The following is a 15,485-nucleotide window of genomic DNA, read 5'->3' on the forward strand; positions in this document are numbered from 1 at the left end:
ACATTTTAATAATATTTTATGCAAAATAAACTAAATAAAAAAAGATTTGTTCACCTCGATGAACAAGCCTCAAAGGTCTGAGTCAGCAAAATTATCCGAACTTTCAATCACTAGAGCAGGATTGAACACTCCTACTATAAACTAAAAGCTGAAAACATATTCAAAAAAGTGTGCTTGCAGTAATGCTAAGTGTATTTGTAAATGTTGGCATTAATATTTAAAATACACACCATTATGTAAGTGACAAAGTAAATGTAGGTGGTTGTTATCGCAGAATAAAGCCCGGTATTTTTAATGTCAGCTTGTTGTATGAGACTGAATTGTTTTTCTTGCAAAAACAATCACCTGGATGTATTTGCATTCATTTTCCTTTGGCTTAATCCCTGATTAATCAGGGGTCGACACAGCGGAATGAACCGCCAACTATTCCAGCATATGTTTTATGCAACAGATGCCATTCCAGCCGCAATCCAGTACTGCGAAGCACCCATACACACTCAATCACACACACACTCATACATTTCAGCCAATTTAGTTTATTCAGTTTACTTATAGCGCATGTCTTTGGACTATGGGGGAAACTGGAACACTCTGAGGAAACATGTGAACAAGAGGAGAACATGCAAACTCCACACAGAAATGCCAACTGGAACGAACTAGCAACCTTCTTGCTGTAAGGCAACAGTGCAAACCACTGAGCCACCATGCCGTCCTTCTGGATGTATTTCATCCCAATTATTACAGGACTACTTGACACAAAATGTAAGTATTAGACACAAAACTTTGTTGTAAGCCATAATATCTTATTAATTTTTTAATCAAAGGCAAAGTTGATGGAAATGAAATAGGCTGAATATAGTATACCCTAACCTACTTATTATTCAGTCACTAGGTGAATGTATAGTGAATAGTGAATGTAGCGACTGACCAATCAAAATCAAGTATTTCAGACAGCTGCATAATAAGTAAGGCATAATGTACATCCAGCCGGTTGTTCTCGCTACCTACCTTGCTAACCTACTTATATTCATTTTCAGTCTCAAGATGGTGCCAAACATTCAGAACATTGTTACTAATTATATTCAGCAATGGTAAAGTTGATTAGCATTGCCCAGATGAGCCTGTGTTATTAGTTTCAGAAGTTGTTATCTGGGAATAATATGGCTTGTATTGTTATTAATCAGAATCAAATATTCCTGGGATCCATGTAATAAAGTACATGGACATAGTAGTTTGCTATAGCCAGATCTTTAACTGATTGTACTGTTTATTCAGGCCAAGAATCACCCTCTTAGACAAGAACAATGGTTTCACTGACATGCAAATTGATCAATCACAGTTCATTTATATCAATTACATGCATTTGTCAGAGATAATAGAGCTTATTAGTACAAATCTACCCTTTGAGCAGCCCTGCTTCTGGAAGAATTTTCAGATACACAGAATATATATATATACAAACACACACACACACACACACACACTCATATATATATATATATATATATATATATATATATATATATATATATATATATATATATATATATATATATATATATATATATATATATCTGGAATATTTGATTCTGATTAATAACAATACAAGCCCTCTTATTCCCAGATAACAACTTCTGAAACTAATAGCACAGGCTCATCTGGGCAATACTAATCAACTTTACCATTACTGAATAATTGTTAAGAATTTATATAAGTCACATATCAAGCTAGTTACAAAGATCAAATAAAAACGCAAATTTAATATCTCCTCACCTTCAAGTGGTACGAGTTTCCTTTTTTCCATTGAACACGAGAAGATATTTTGAAGAATGTTGGAAAGCCATTGACTTCCATAGTAGGAAAAAATAATGTAAAGCAATGATAAGAAGTTCTTCAAAATATCTTGTTCAACAGAAGATAAAAATCAAACAGATCGAAACAAGTGGAATACATAGACTATTCATATAAACTTGATTATAATTGATTACAGAAAACATAAAATAGTTTTATATATTAATATTTAGTATTTTAAGATCGAAAGCAGATTAAGTTTCTCACGGCTCAAAGCATGGAGTTTTAGAAGCTTTATTTCAGACACTGAAAGTCAGAGAATTTAATTTTTTTCACGTTTTGACATATAATGGTCAGGTTATTTTTTAATGCCATTTTATTCCTTTCCTGCTTGTCAGATGGCAGTAACTTACATGTTAAATTAGAAAAACATGCCAGGAAAGTTTACATTTTGGCGACAAAATGACAACTTCAAAGACTCTGAGCTAAATTATCTATTGTTTCTTTCATAATATTCAAGATTAAACCATTTTAATTTTACACTAAACACAGCAGCTTGTTTTTTCCTCATGAAATGCCCTAGAAATTCTAAAGGTCAATGAAGTAATGGAAATATCAGGGATTTTCAATTCTGAACATTATTACTGAATATATTCAATAATGGTCAAGTTATTCATAGTACCCGGAAGAGCCTGTGTTGTTAGTTTCAGAAGTTGTTATCTGGGAATAAGATAACTTCTATTGTTGTCAATCAGAATCAAATATTCCATGTAAGATCCATGAAATAAAGTATAACGACATAGTAGTTTGCTATAGCCAGATCTTTAACTGATTGTACTATTTCTTCAGGCCAAGAATCATCCTCTTAGGCAAGAACAATGGTTTTAATTTAGCTTGTTTTTTTCCTCATTAAATGCCATAGAAATTCTAAATGTAAATGAAATAATGGAAATATCAGGGATTTTCACATTTGTCAGTGGGAAGAACCCTGGATTAACTATCACACAGTTTCCTATTCTTTTTGAAAGTGGGTGGAGCTAAAAATTGTTTTCTGCTTTATGTACTGTGACTTTTCTGTGCTGATTTTGAATGAAATTAATGTAAACAAAAGGGATCGACAATGTACATTAACAGCAGAGCATTACAGGAGGGTTTATCACTTATTGTGATAACTCAATTTTCCTACGAACAACAGAGCGTTTCATCTAAGTTAGGATAGCATTTCTAAAGCATTCTCTCTTACCAAAAAAAGTGTTTGGTTATATTTTGTGGAGCCTCCTTTTTTTAGTTCCCAAAGAAATGACCAAATAACTTTTTCTTTGTTTCAGCTAGCAGAATGATTTTTGGTGACAAATCTTATTTTGACATACATTTTGAGAAAATACTTTGAATTTAGTTTTTTAAAACTCAGCGATACACTCTGGGCAAACTTACTAGCCTTTTGTTATGTTTGGGATGAAAACATCCACTATATTAAACTGCTGTAAAAATGCATCAGATAATTTTTTTTTTCACATTTTTATTGATTTTTTTCCATAAATCTGTTAATCAATCTCAGTCCTGATCAAAACTACTAAATTGCTTTTAAAAATACTCTTTAATTGCCAAAATCATAAATGATGTCACTGATTTGGTAAAAAAAAAAAAATAGCACGCAAAATTGTGTATTTTTAGTATAAAAAGTAATTTTGGGCTGGATTTATTTTTAACTTTTATCAATGTCTTGGATATGTGAACCAACATTGCCTTTGATGCATTGTTTTTTTTTTTATTGTTACTTTTTTGCCCTTTAAAATCTCGCAGGGGGCAACAGATGAAAACTAACCCTGTGGCTAACTCTGGCTTATTTACAGTTTTACTGTTGATTAATGAGCATTGTGAAATAAATAAAATTCAAATGGAAACCATCTGGGAATGTTTGGAGCACTGTTGGTCTCTATATTTCATTAACTTTCTAATTGATAGATTTTCTGATAATCACATTCAACTTCCCAACCCCCTGGAGTTTTTAACAGATAATGAACAAACCGGGAAAAAAGCTGTTATCTGTCAGCAATTATCTTGTCAACTTCAATTATTTTTCTCGTCTCTGTACAATTTGACTTTAATATATCAGTTAACATCAGAAATCCGCTCTATTATGGACCTGTTTGTTCTGCTGGGGATTTTTTTTTTTACATTTTCACCCTCTAGAGTCTAGACCAAACTCAGGACAGCATTTAACAAATAGTATAAAACACCACCTGCGGTTTATTCCCCAGCGGTGCAGGAACACATTTATATACTGGAGAAAATGTACTGAGACCTTCATAATTATGATGGATCATGATAATTCCACCTCATGTATGATGATCATTAAGTCGTCAAAACAGCGGGTGATAATTACGAAGTTTAAAATAAGGTCTTTATTAAACGGACCTGTCACTTCTGGATCCTTTAGGAACTTGACATGCGTTAAAGGGATAGATTGAGGTAAAGTTAGTTTTATATTCACACATTCGTTCATTTTTGAACAGTGAACACTTGTGACAGTATGTTGTTTACAGCATGCTACTTTGAATATTCGGTCTGACACTGCATGTAGGTAACTTCAAAATAAGATTACCACTTAAAATGTTGTACTTTGATAGCCTTGTTTAGAATCGGCAAGAATATTTTTCTGAAATTATATTATTAACCCTTATGGGCTGTTGTGGATGTTTTCATACGCTCTGGGGTGATCTTGTGTTTTAATTTGGCCATAACTTTTTCTGTGTTTCAGTTAGCAGAATGATTTTTGGAGACAAATTAACACACAGTTTGAGAAAATGTTTTGGATTTTTTTAAAACATACTCAACGATACACTTTGGGCAAATTTACTACCCTTTTGGTATGTTAGGGATGAAAATATCCACTATATTAAACTGCTGTAAAATGCATCAGATAAATATTTTTCCCCAATTTATTTAGCATAAATCTGTTAATCATCCTCAGTCCTGAACAAAACTTCCAAATTGCTTAGAAAATGTGAGGATTTTAACTTTTATCTGCCAAATTCATAAGTCGATGTCACTGTGTCACTGATTTGGTGAAAAAACACACAAAATGACTTATTTTCAATATAAAAAGTAATTGTGGACTGGATTTTTTTTTTACCTTTTATCACAGTCTTGGACATGTGAAACAACATTGCAGAAACTGGAAGACTAGTCAGGATAGAGGGAAAGATGAATGCAGCAATGTACAGAGACATCCTGAATGAAAATCTGCTTCAGAGTGCTCTTGACCTCAGACTGGGGTGACGGTTCATCTTCCAGCAGGACAGTGACCCAAAGCACACCGCCAAAATATCAGTGGAGTGGCTTCATAACAACTCTGTAAATGTCCTTGAGTGGCCCAGCCAGAGCCCAGACGTAAATCCTACTGAACATCTCTGGAGTGATCTGAAAATGGCTGTACACAGTCACTTCCCATCCAACCTGATAGAGCTTGAGAGGTACTGCATAGAGGAATGGGCAAACATTCCTAAAGACAGGTGTGCCAAGCTTGTGGCATCATATTCAAAAAGACTTAAGGCTGTTATTGCCAAAGGTGATGGTAACTCCCAGGATCGCTGGATCTCATTCACAATAACTTATGAACTACAAATCCACCATTTCTGGACTACATTTTCATACATGACACTACAACACGTTTACCTTGTCTTGTTTCCCCGTGTTTTGATCTAGCCTAGTTTGTCTTTTTGTCTCAGTCTGTCGCCTGCCTTTCAACCTCTCGCCTGATACTTTGACCACGATTCTGGACTGCCTTTATACATCTGTTTGCACCCGTGTGGTGGAGTGTACAGCATGACCAGATGACAACAGGGCTCACTGTACACTCCACCGAGACATTAATGCTGGCGTCATCATCTCTCCAGTCTACGGTACATCCTCCAGTTCACAAGATGGCTGCTTCCAGTCCTCCAGCTCACAAGATGGCTGCCTCCAGACCTCCAGCTCTCAAGATGGCTGCCTTCAGTCCTCCAGCTCTCAAGATGGCCGCCTCCAGTCCTCCAGCTCACAAGATGGCCGCCTCCAGTCCTCCAGCTTACAAGATGGCCGCCTCCAGTCCTCCAGCTCACAAGATGGCTGCCTTCAGTCCCCCAGCTCACAAGATGGCCGCTTCCAGTCCTCCAGCTCACAAGATGGCTTCCTGTCCTGAGTCTGTTCCTGTGCCTGAAAGGCCATTGCCAGAGCCACTACTGCCAGTGCTGCCAAAGCTACCAGAGCTGCCAGAGTCACCGCCGCCACCAGAGTCATTGCCGCCGCCAGAGCTGCCAGAGTCAACGACGCCGCCACCGCCAGAGCTGCCAGATGCAACGCCGCCGCCGCCGCCACCAGAGCTGCCAGAGTCGACGCTGCCAGAGCCGCTGCCAGAGCTGCTGCCAGAGCCACAGCCACCAGTACTTCCAGTACTGCCAGAGCTGCGAGAGCCGCTGCCACTGCCAGAGCCACAGCCGCCAGTACTGGCAGAGCTGCCAAAGCCGCTGTCACACGAAGGGTCCAAACCACCGCCTGAGTCCCACGAATGGCTGCCCAGGCCTCAGGACTTCCCAGAGCCGCCAGAGCCAAGGGACTTCTCTATGCTCCTTGAATCCAAGCCTCCTGACCCACTGGGGTTGAAAGAACTGCTAGTACTCCTTGAACCCATTCCTCCTGATCCACTGGAGTTAAAAGAACTGCCAGTACTTATTGAATCCAAGCCTCCTGACCCACTGCAGCTCCATGATCCAGGGCCACTGCAGCTCCAATCTCCAGGCCCTCCGCAGCTCCACTCTCCAGGTCTTCCACAGCTCCACGCTCCAGGCCCTCCTCAGCCCCATGCTTCAGGTACGCCACCGCTGCATGGTCCTGGCCCTCCATCCCTCCCACTTTTCCGCCTCTGCTCCACCTCCTGCCTGAACAGTATTAGGAGTGTCTGGAAGCCACTCCTTAGAGGGGGGGCTCTGTCACGATCACCAGCGATCGTAACTCCTATTCACAATAACTTATGAACTACAAAACCGCCATTTCTGGACTACATTTTCATACATGCACTTCGCACACACACACATGCTTCCTCAATCTGACTGATTACACTCGCACCACCTGAGGATTGTCAAAGACTGATTACACACACTATTTAAACAGCACACTCACTCATTCCCATTGCCGAGTCTTGTTATCTGTATAGTGACACTACAACGCGTTTACCTTGTCTTGTTTCCCTGTGTTTTGATCTAGCCTAGTTTGTCTTTTTGTCTGTCTGCTGCCTGCCTTTTGGACCTCTTGCCTGATACTTTGACCACGATTCTGGACTGCCTTCATACATCTGTTTGCACCTGTGTCGACCATTGCTTGCCTGACTACCCAATAAACCTGCACGTGGATCCTCATCTCAGTTGTCTCTGTCACTCCCCGTGTTACACCATCCTTATATAGGAAGTCAATGGGGCAAAAACAGCCACCAACAGTAAATTGGGGAGAAAAAATGAAAATCTAACAATGCATCAAAGTCAATGTTATTACTAATCGTTCACATGTTCAGGACTTGTGATATAAGGTAAAAAAATCCAGTCCACAATTACTTTGTATATTGAAAATGTCATTTTTTGTGTGTTTTCACCAAATCAGTGACATTATTTGTGAATTTAGCAGTTAAAGAGTTAAAATCCTTTCATTTTCAAAGCAATTCAGTAGTTTTGATCAGGACTGAGGTTGACTAAGATTTATACAAATAATTAAAAAAAATATTTATCTAAATATTTAGCATTTTTACAGCAGTTTAATTCAGTGGATGTTTTCATCCCTAAGATAACAAAAGGGTAGCAAATTTGAATAGTGCACAAGGGTTAAAGGAAAAAGTTCAAATGTACGAATATAAAACCAACTTTACCTCATAGTTCATCCAAAATGAAAATTCTTTCATTATTTACTCACCCTTTACATGTTTCACATCTTTTATGCGTTCATTTCTTTATTCTGTTAAACACAAAAGAAGTTCTTTTGAAAAATGTTAAAAACATAACCATTGACTTCCATATCAGTTTTATCCTATGTTAATCAATGGTTACAAATTTTCAGCTTTCTTTAAAATTCTTTTGTTTTCAAGAGAAGAAAGAAACTCATGAAGGTTTTTGAACCACTTGAGGGAGCGTACTGAGTACATTTTCATTGGTGAACTATCCCTTTAAGTGGCATTTTTAAAGATGTAGCGCATTTCCACCCACACTTACGGTAGTATTTGACATGAAGTGATCTGTGCGTGGAATTAATTACCGGGGGTCGTGAAGTGTGAGTGGGAGACCGGTAGATGACCGCGCGGTGACGGACACTCAGTGGGAGAAAAACCCTGACGATCGTCTCTTCAAAAGTGTGAATGAGAGGGAGGAGGGTGTAACGGTCAACTTCGTGAGGAAAAACAACAAAATATATAAATAAAAAACTTGACAGTTAATTACCTCAACGCAGGTAAGGACTGCGAACAACCGCTGCCAGCTTTATTTAATTGTTTGTCAAGAGAGTCTTTGGATTGAGGCTGCTGTGAAGCGTGTAGAAATCTCAAATAAAACAAGGAAATCATATTATCATTGTTTTGGTCGTATAATGAACCACAAGCCACAATCCTAGTCAACAGCTCGACAAGACATTGATTATTGTGTCTTTTAAATAATGAAAACATGTTAGATTTGACAAACAAACAATAAATAAATAGCCTATCTGAAGTCTCCACATGTCATTGGTGCTTATTTAAAATCTATTTAATTGAATTTAAAATAATTTGCCAGTATTATATCAGTATTAATTGATAAATATTATTTATTCAACAATAGTAAGCAGTGATAGGTGCTTCAGGCTCCCCTGAACAAAAACCAGCAGACTGAGGAAGAGCTTTTTCCCCAGAACGGTCTCCCTTTTGAACTCGTCCCCCCACTGATTCTTTTGCCACCCTAATACACCCCCACACTCTCCTCATGACTTATACTGCCCATAACCACTGCACTATTTAATATTTGCACATTTAAAATTGTACACTACAACCTCGTTGCCCTAATTCATCTTGAATTGGACATATCCGCTGGACATAAACATTTGTGATTGTCAATATCTATCTGCATACTTCTGATTATAATAGCAATCTGTAGCCTACATATATTCATCTATTGTAAATCTCTGTTTATAGTTAATACAACCTGTATATAGCGTTCATAGTGCATCCATCTGTAAATATCACCCATAATTTTTCTATAATTGCACTTGATAACTTTACTGTATACCCATGTCCTGCACTTGCTGCTATTGCACTCCTGGTTAGACCTAAACTGCATTTTGTTACCTTGTACTTGTACATGTGTGATGACAATAAAGTTGAATCTAATCTAATCTAATCTAATAAAAATTATTTACAAATTTTTAAAATTCAACAATATATGCTTTTTATTTTTGTTATTATTATTAAATACAGACAATAAGCTTGGGCAAAGCAGCATTTAAATCTTTTAAATGTATATTTTTGACTTTGCTCTAAATTAATTTCACCTCAATAATGATGTTTCTTCAGTATTTAATGTTATTAACCATACAATAATATGCCATGATTATAAATAATTAATTGCATGAAATCATTACTCACCACTGGTTATGATCAATAATGACTGGTGCTTGCTTCTGATAAATAATGACATCAAAATCTTGATTAATTGAACATTTTAACTCAATTACGAGTAATGAATTATTTTATTTATTTTATTTTTTGCCCTCAGACAGTAGGTCACTGGAAGGTTTTGTACAGTAAATATGCTCACATATCACAAGTGAAAGATTTCTGAATGAAGGGTGCATTACTTGATTTTAAAATAATTGAAGGAAAATTAAATAAATAAATAAATAAATTATTCAAATAAATGATTTTCAATGTTTTTCATATTAAAAGTAGAAAATAAGCAGTATCTCTTCCAGATAACATAACTCTTGTATTTCCTGTAAATAATATTTTAAACAGTGCATTTCTTGCATCTTCACTGTAAAAAATGCAGGCTTCCACACAATTCATTCATGTTGTCCCAACACAAAGTTAAGTTCACATTAAGTTCACTTAACACTTTTATCAAAGTTATGTAGATTGAACATAAAAAAATTAAGTTGTCCCAATGAAATCTCAAGAATTGTGTTGTTTCAGCTCATTTTAATTAGGTACTTTGAACAAGTAAAAAATATATATAAATATTTGAGTGTTCTGTAAACAAATATTTTAATGTAAATAATATTTTTAATATAATCCAATCATCGCCAATGCAGTGCAAAGTTAGGCTCAGGAATGAGAACATCGTCCTACTTGACCAGAGATCAGATGTGGCTGCAAAGTGGCCACAGAAGTAGAAATCAGCCATAGCCTTAAACAGAGTGGTGTTCTGTGACACGTAGGGAAAGTAATTGAAATAATTGTCCTGGAAAAATTAGATCAATTATAGGTTCTGAATGTCGATTTCGATTACTTTTCAGTTAATCGCCCAGCCCTATAACTGATAATAATCTGACTGATATAGTAATTACAATCATATCACTATTAAATGAATAAATAATTCAAACAAAATAATAAAAAGAGAAATAATTAATTAATTATTATCAATAATATTACACATTTAATTATTTAATAATATAAAAAAATAAATAATGCATTATTATTAGGACTATAATTAGGACTCATATGTCTTAATGCAAGTTAAATCATAATAATTATGATATCAAATTATTATAAAATAAAAATGATTAATAATAGGTCAGTATTATATTATTTTAACATATTACATAACATATAATAAACATTTAATTAGAAAAAGAATGTGTTTTAAATAAGTATTTGTTATTATTGTTACTTAATATTGGTCATCTAACATTTGTGGTATTATACTTTTTTATTTTATAATCTTGAGTTTCTTCTGCTCTACCTTTAAAAAAGCTTACACAAAGGAATTTCCTGGTTCAAAATAAACTCTATTGACAGCACTTGTGACTTTGTTTTGATTGCAGTCGACTGTGAAAACAAACAAAAATCTCATCTCGAGTAATGAACTCACATTAGAAAGCCTACGTGGAATTATGACAGCAAGCGGGGGCCTTTCAAGAGGCTGGTGCCCCGGGGCCTCCAAGCACCATAATCCAAGCTTAAACAGGAGGCATTCAAGACAAAATGTTTGAGAAAATATCCATCACACCGTAGCTTTTGTGAGCTGCCATATGTTGCGCTGCATGATAAACTTTATTTGTATCGAACACTACCTCAGATGACTGAACCAAACGACAGAAGCAAGAGCCAGAACGCTTGGTCTCCAGATGCCATCTCATTTGGAAGTTTTAGAGTTGTCTTGCGGTAATCTGCAGGTGTAGGTAAATTAGATTCATGGTTGTTGAATTTTAGATGAGGCTAAACCAAGGCAATTCCTGTATTAATTGGAAAACAGCAATGATTGTAGCACAAAATAAGATTACAGATGGATAGATGTTTGATATTTCTAAAAGTAAGAGTGGCGCGGTGGCTTAGTGGTTAGCACTGTTGCCTCACAGCAAGAAGGTCGCTGATTTGAGTCCCGGAGTTTACATGTGGTTTCCGTGTTTGCATGGGTTTCCTCCGGTGCTCCGGTTTTCCCCTCAGTCTACAGACATGTGCTATAAGTGAATTGGATAAACAAAAATGGTTGTAGTGTATGAGTGTGTGTAAATGTGAGAGTGTTCGGCTGGAAGGGCATAAAACGTATGCTGAAATAGTTGGCGGTTCATTCTGCTGTGGCGACCCCTGATAGATAAGGGACTAAGCTGAAGGAAAATGAAATTATATTAAATTTCTGAAAGTAATTGGAGTCAATAATAGGTAGAAAATCACCTGGATCTGGCTTTGAATGTCTTTGATGCATCTGGACATCACTAGTCTCTCAAAAACATCACTAGTCTCTCACATACATTACTAGTCTCTCACAGATGTCACTAGTCTCTTAACAGTCCTAACTAGTCTTGCAAAAACATCACTAGTCTCTAACAGTCATAACTAGTCTCCCACAGATGTCACTAGTTTCTAACAGTCATAACTAGTCTCAAAAACATCACTAGTCTCTCAAAGACATTACTAGTTTCTCACAGATGTCACTAGTATCTAACAGTCATAACTAGTCTCTCAAAAACATCACTAGTCTCTCAAAGACATTACTAGTTTCTCACAGATGTCACTAGTCTCTAACAGTCATAACTAGTCTCTCAAAAACATCACTAGTCTCTCAAAGACATTACTAGTTTCTCACAGATGTCACTAGTCTCTAACAGTCATAAGTAGTCTCTCAAAAACATCACTAGTCTCTCAAAGACATTACTAGTTTCTCACAGATGTCACTAGTCTCTAACAGTCATAACTAGTCTTTTCAAAACATCACTAGCCTCCAACAGTCACAACTAGTCTCTCAAAAACATCACTAGTCTCCAACAGTCATAACTAGTTTCTCAAAACATCACTAGTCTTCATCAGTCATAACTAGTCTCTCAAAAACATCACTAGTCTCCAACAGTCATAACTAGTCTCTCACAGAGATCACAAGTCTTTAACAGTCATAACTAGTCCCCCACAGACATCACTAGCCTCTAACAGACATTGACAGTCATGTCTCTTAGCCACAACTTTATCACCAAAGACTTTCCAGATATTTTCAGTCAGGTATAGGTCAGGACTGTGGGCTGGTCATTTCATTATTTCAACGTTTTCAGCTTCAAGGAACTACTTTATCTGTTTTACTGTTTGTGATTTTCCTGCATGAGAGTTGCTGTGAAGTTTATTTATTAACCAATTCTGAGAGGATCACGTGCTTAGGATTGACCACAGCTAGTCCCGCCTTAGCTAACCATGACTTACCAATTGGATGATTCCTAACTCACTATAGATAATCAGAGTTTGTGACCTCAGTTATCTTCGTCCTGAAGAGTCCCTCCCTTCCACCCCTACTCATCTTCCCTTTTCCTTGACAGGGCGGCACGGGGGCCCAGTGGTTAGCACTGTTGCCTCACAGCAAGAATGTCGCTTGTTCAGGTCCTTACTTGGCCAGTAGACATTTCTGTGTGGAGTTTACATGTTTTCCCCATGCTCGCATGGGTTTCCCCCAGGTTCTTTGGTTTCCTCCCAAAGTCCAAAGACATGCGACATAAGCAAATTGACCAAACCAAATTGGCACCATTGATAAGCCTTAATCAGCAGTATATCTCTTCATAGCAATCCCTAATTGCTATTAGCCATAAATAAGCAGGCTAAGTGTGAACTCCCGAATTGCGATGAAAGCAAAGACGGAACTGTGTATTACTGAAGGAGCTTCACATAAACATTTGCATTGACTCCATCATGGAGCTACAAAAAAGCCCTAAATCCTGATGCAGAAAAGATCACTTTACACACTTTGGGTTCAGCCTTTCCTCAGTTTAATGACAAACAGGATGCTTCTCATCGGAGCCAAATAAGTTAAACTTAATTGCTTTCGTCACTAAAGTGAAAAGCCAAATATCTTGGTCTCCAGATGCTATCTTATTTAAAACTTCAAGACTTGTCTTGAGGTGATGGGTCTCTTGTTTGCGTAGGTACAATAGATTCATGTCTGTACCACTTTTAAGCAGCACCAGTGAATGCAGAAAGTTGCGAATCTTCAAAAGGTCAACCTTAAAGGGAAGCTGAGTGCTTTCTGCAGGGACCCCACTGCGTGTTTTTCATGCAACGCTGTTAATCAATAGCAGTTTCTCTCTTTTCCTACAGCAGGCAAACAAAAAAGGCAGACATCTTATTAAAGAGAGTGATGGGAAGTGGGAGGAAGCGGAATAGAGGAACTTATTTGCCCCATCCAGCGTGGTTCCTAGACCTTACTTTTCCCCTCGCAATCCACCCTGTGGGAAATCAATCTGTGTTTGTCAAATGAGCGATACACTTAAAGCCTCTGAAATGCAGCTGTGTACCAAAGAGTGTGTGTTTTAAGCAGAGAATGCAGTCTCAGAGGGCATTTGAGGAAAAAAACAAATGGCAGAAATGCAACACTACGAGTGTTTAATTGCAGAATGCAGTTTATAAAATTAGTCTGCGGGGACACAAACAACATGGGATGAATGCTAATGGGGTCCATTATTTCAAATCAGCATGCTAAGTTTGAGAGTGATCCCATAGGAAAGAAAAATGTCTAAATTACGCATCTATCTGGAAAGTTAGCATCAGCAATCGGAGGTCAACAGAGGGAATTCACTAATGATTTGATTGCGATTTACTTGCTGTGTTGGTTTAGTTCACTAAAGGAATTATGTAAATCAGTTAACAGTGCAAATCTTGACTGATTTAAAGTGGAGATCACAATTAGAGGGTAATTTATAATCACCAGAATTTTTATCTCTCGAAAAATGTAATCTTCAAGAATTATACAAGTCAGTTAACAGTGTGAATTTTGAAATGTACGGATTATACATCGAGTGTTGTTTTTTTTAGTAGTTTGTGTTATACATATGCATGCCCGAGTTTAATCTAATTATACAGAAAGTATGGAAAGCAAAAAATAAAAAAATAAAAAAGTTATTTCTAAATTTTCTTTAACTTGCATTTCATAGTAGACAATACAGCAAACATTATTTAATCAGTTCCTCATGATTTTTTTTCCAATTTTGGTTCTCGCAACACATTTCAAAAAACAAAAAAAGTTGGAGCAGTCAAGCACACTTTGTAATGTTGCCATTTTCACAACACTTAAAAGACGTTTAGAGACTGTAGACACCAAGTGATGAAGTGTGTCAGGTGTACTTTTGTCCCAATCTTTCTGCAAACAAGTCTTAAGGTGTACAGAGCTTGTGCTCCAAAATCCCTATGTACTTTTTTTTTATCAATAATGTCGTCACTGAAGTGCAAGTTACCTTTACCAAGGGCAAGACACAACCCAATACCATGACAGACCCTGGCTTTTGGACTTGTTGCTGGTAACGATCTGGATGATCCATTTCTTCTTTAGTGTAGAGCACATGGTGTCCACTTCTCCCCAAAAATACCTGAAATACTGACCACAGTAAAGGTTTCCACTGTGTGATGGTCCATCCCAGATACCTCTGAGCCCAGAGAAGTTGACGGCTTCTGGACACTGTTAACATAGGGCTTCCTTTTAGCACAGTACAGTGTTCACACCATTTGTGGATGTAACTGAATATTGTGGTACTTGACAAAGGTTTGCCAAAGTAGTCCTGAGCCCAAGTGGTGATATTGCGATATATTATAGATGAATGATGATTTTTGATGCAGTGCCACCTGATGGATTGGTAATCACGGTTGTTCAACTTAGATTTGGGCCTTTGCTCTTCACGCACTGAAATTCCTCAAGATTCGTTTAATCCTTTAATTATTTTATGAACTGTTGAAGGTGAAATATCCAAATGTCTTCGTCTTTCTTCTTTCGAAATCTTTCTTTGAGGAACATAGTTTTTAAACATTTCAATAATTTTCTCACATATTTGTTGTCAACGCAAGCCTGATAAAGGTGACCTGAACCAACTCGTACTGTACCAGTCAGTGGAAACTTTGTCTGCAATGAAATGCAACTCAAAGTAAATTTGGAAATCACTAGTGAATTTCTTTTTTTATTTGCGTTTTCCATACTGTCCCAACTTTTTCTGATTTGATGTTGTATATTCCAATGAGAGCGGAT

This window comes from Danio aesculapii, chromosome 22, assembly GCF_903798145.1.
Source record: "Danio aesculapii chromosome 22, fDanAes4.1, whole genome shotgun sequence".
Lineage (NCBI taxonomy): Eukaryota > Metazoa > Chordata > Actinopteri > Cypriniformes > Danionidae > Danio > Danio aesculapii.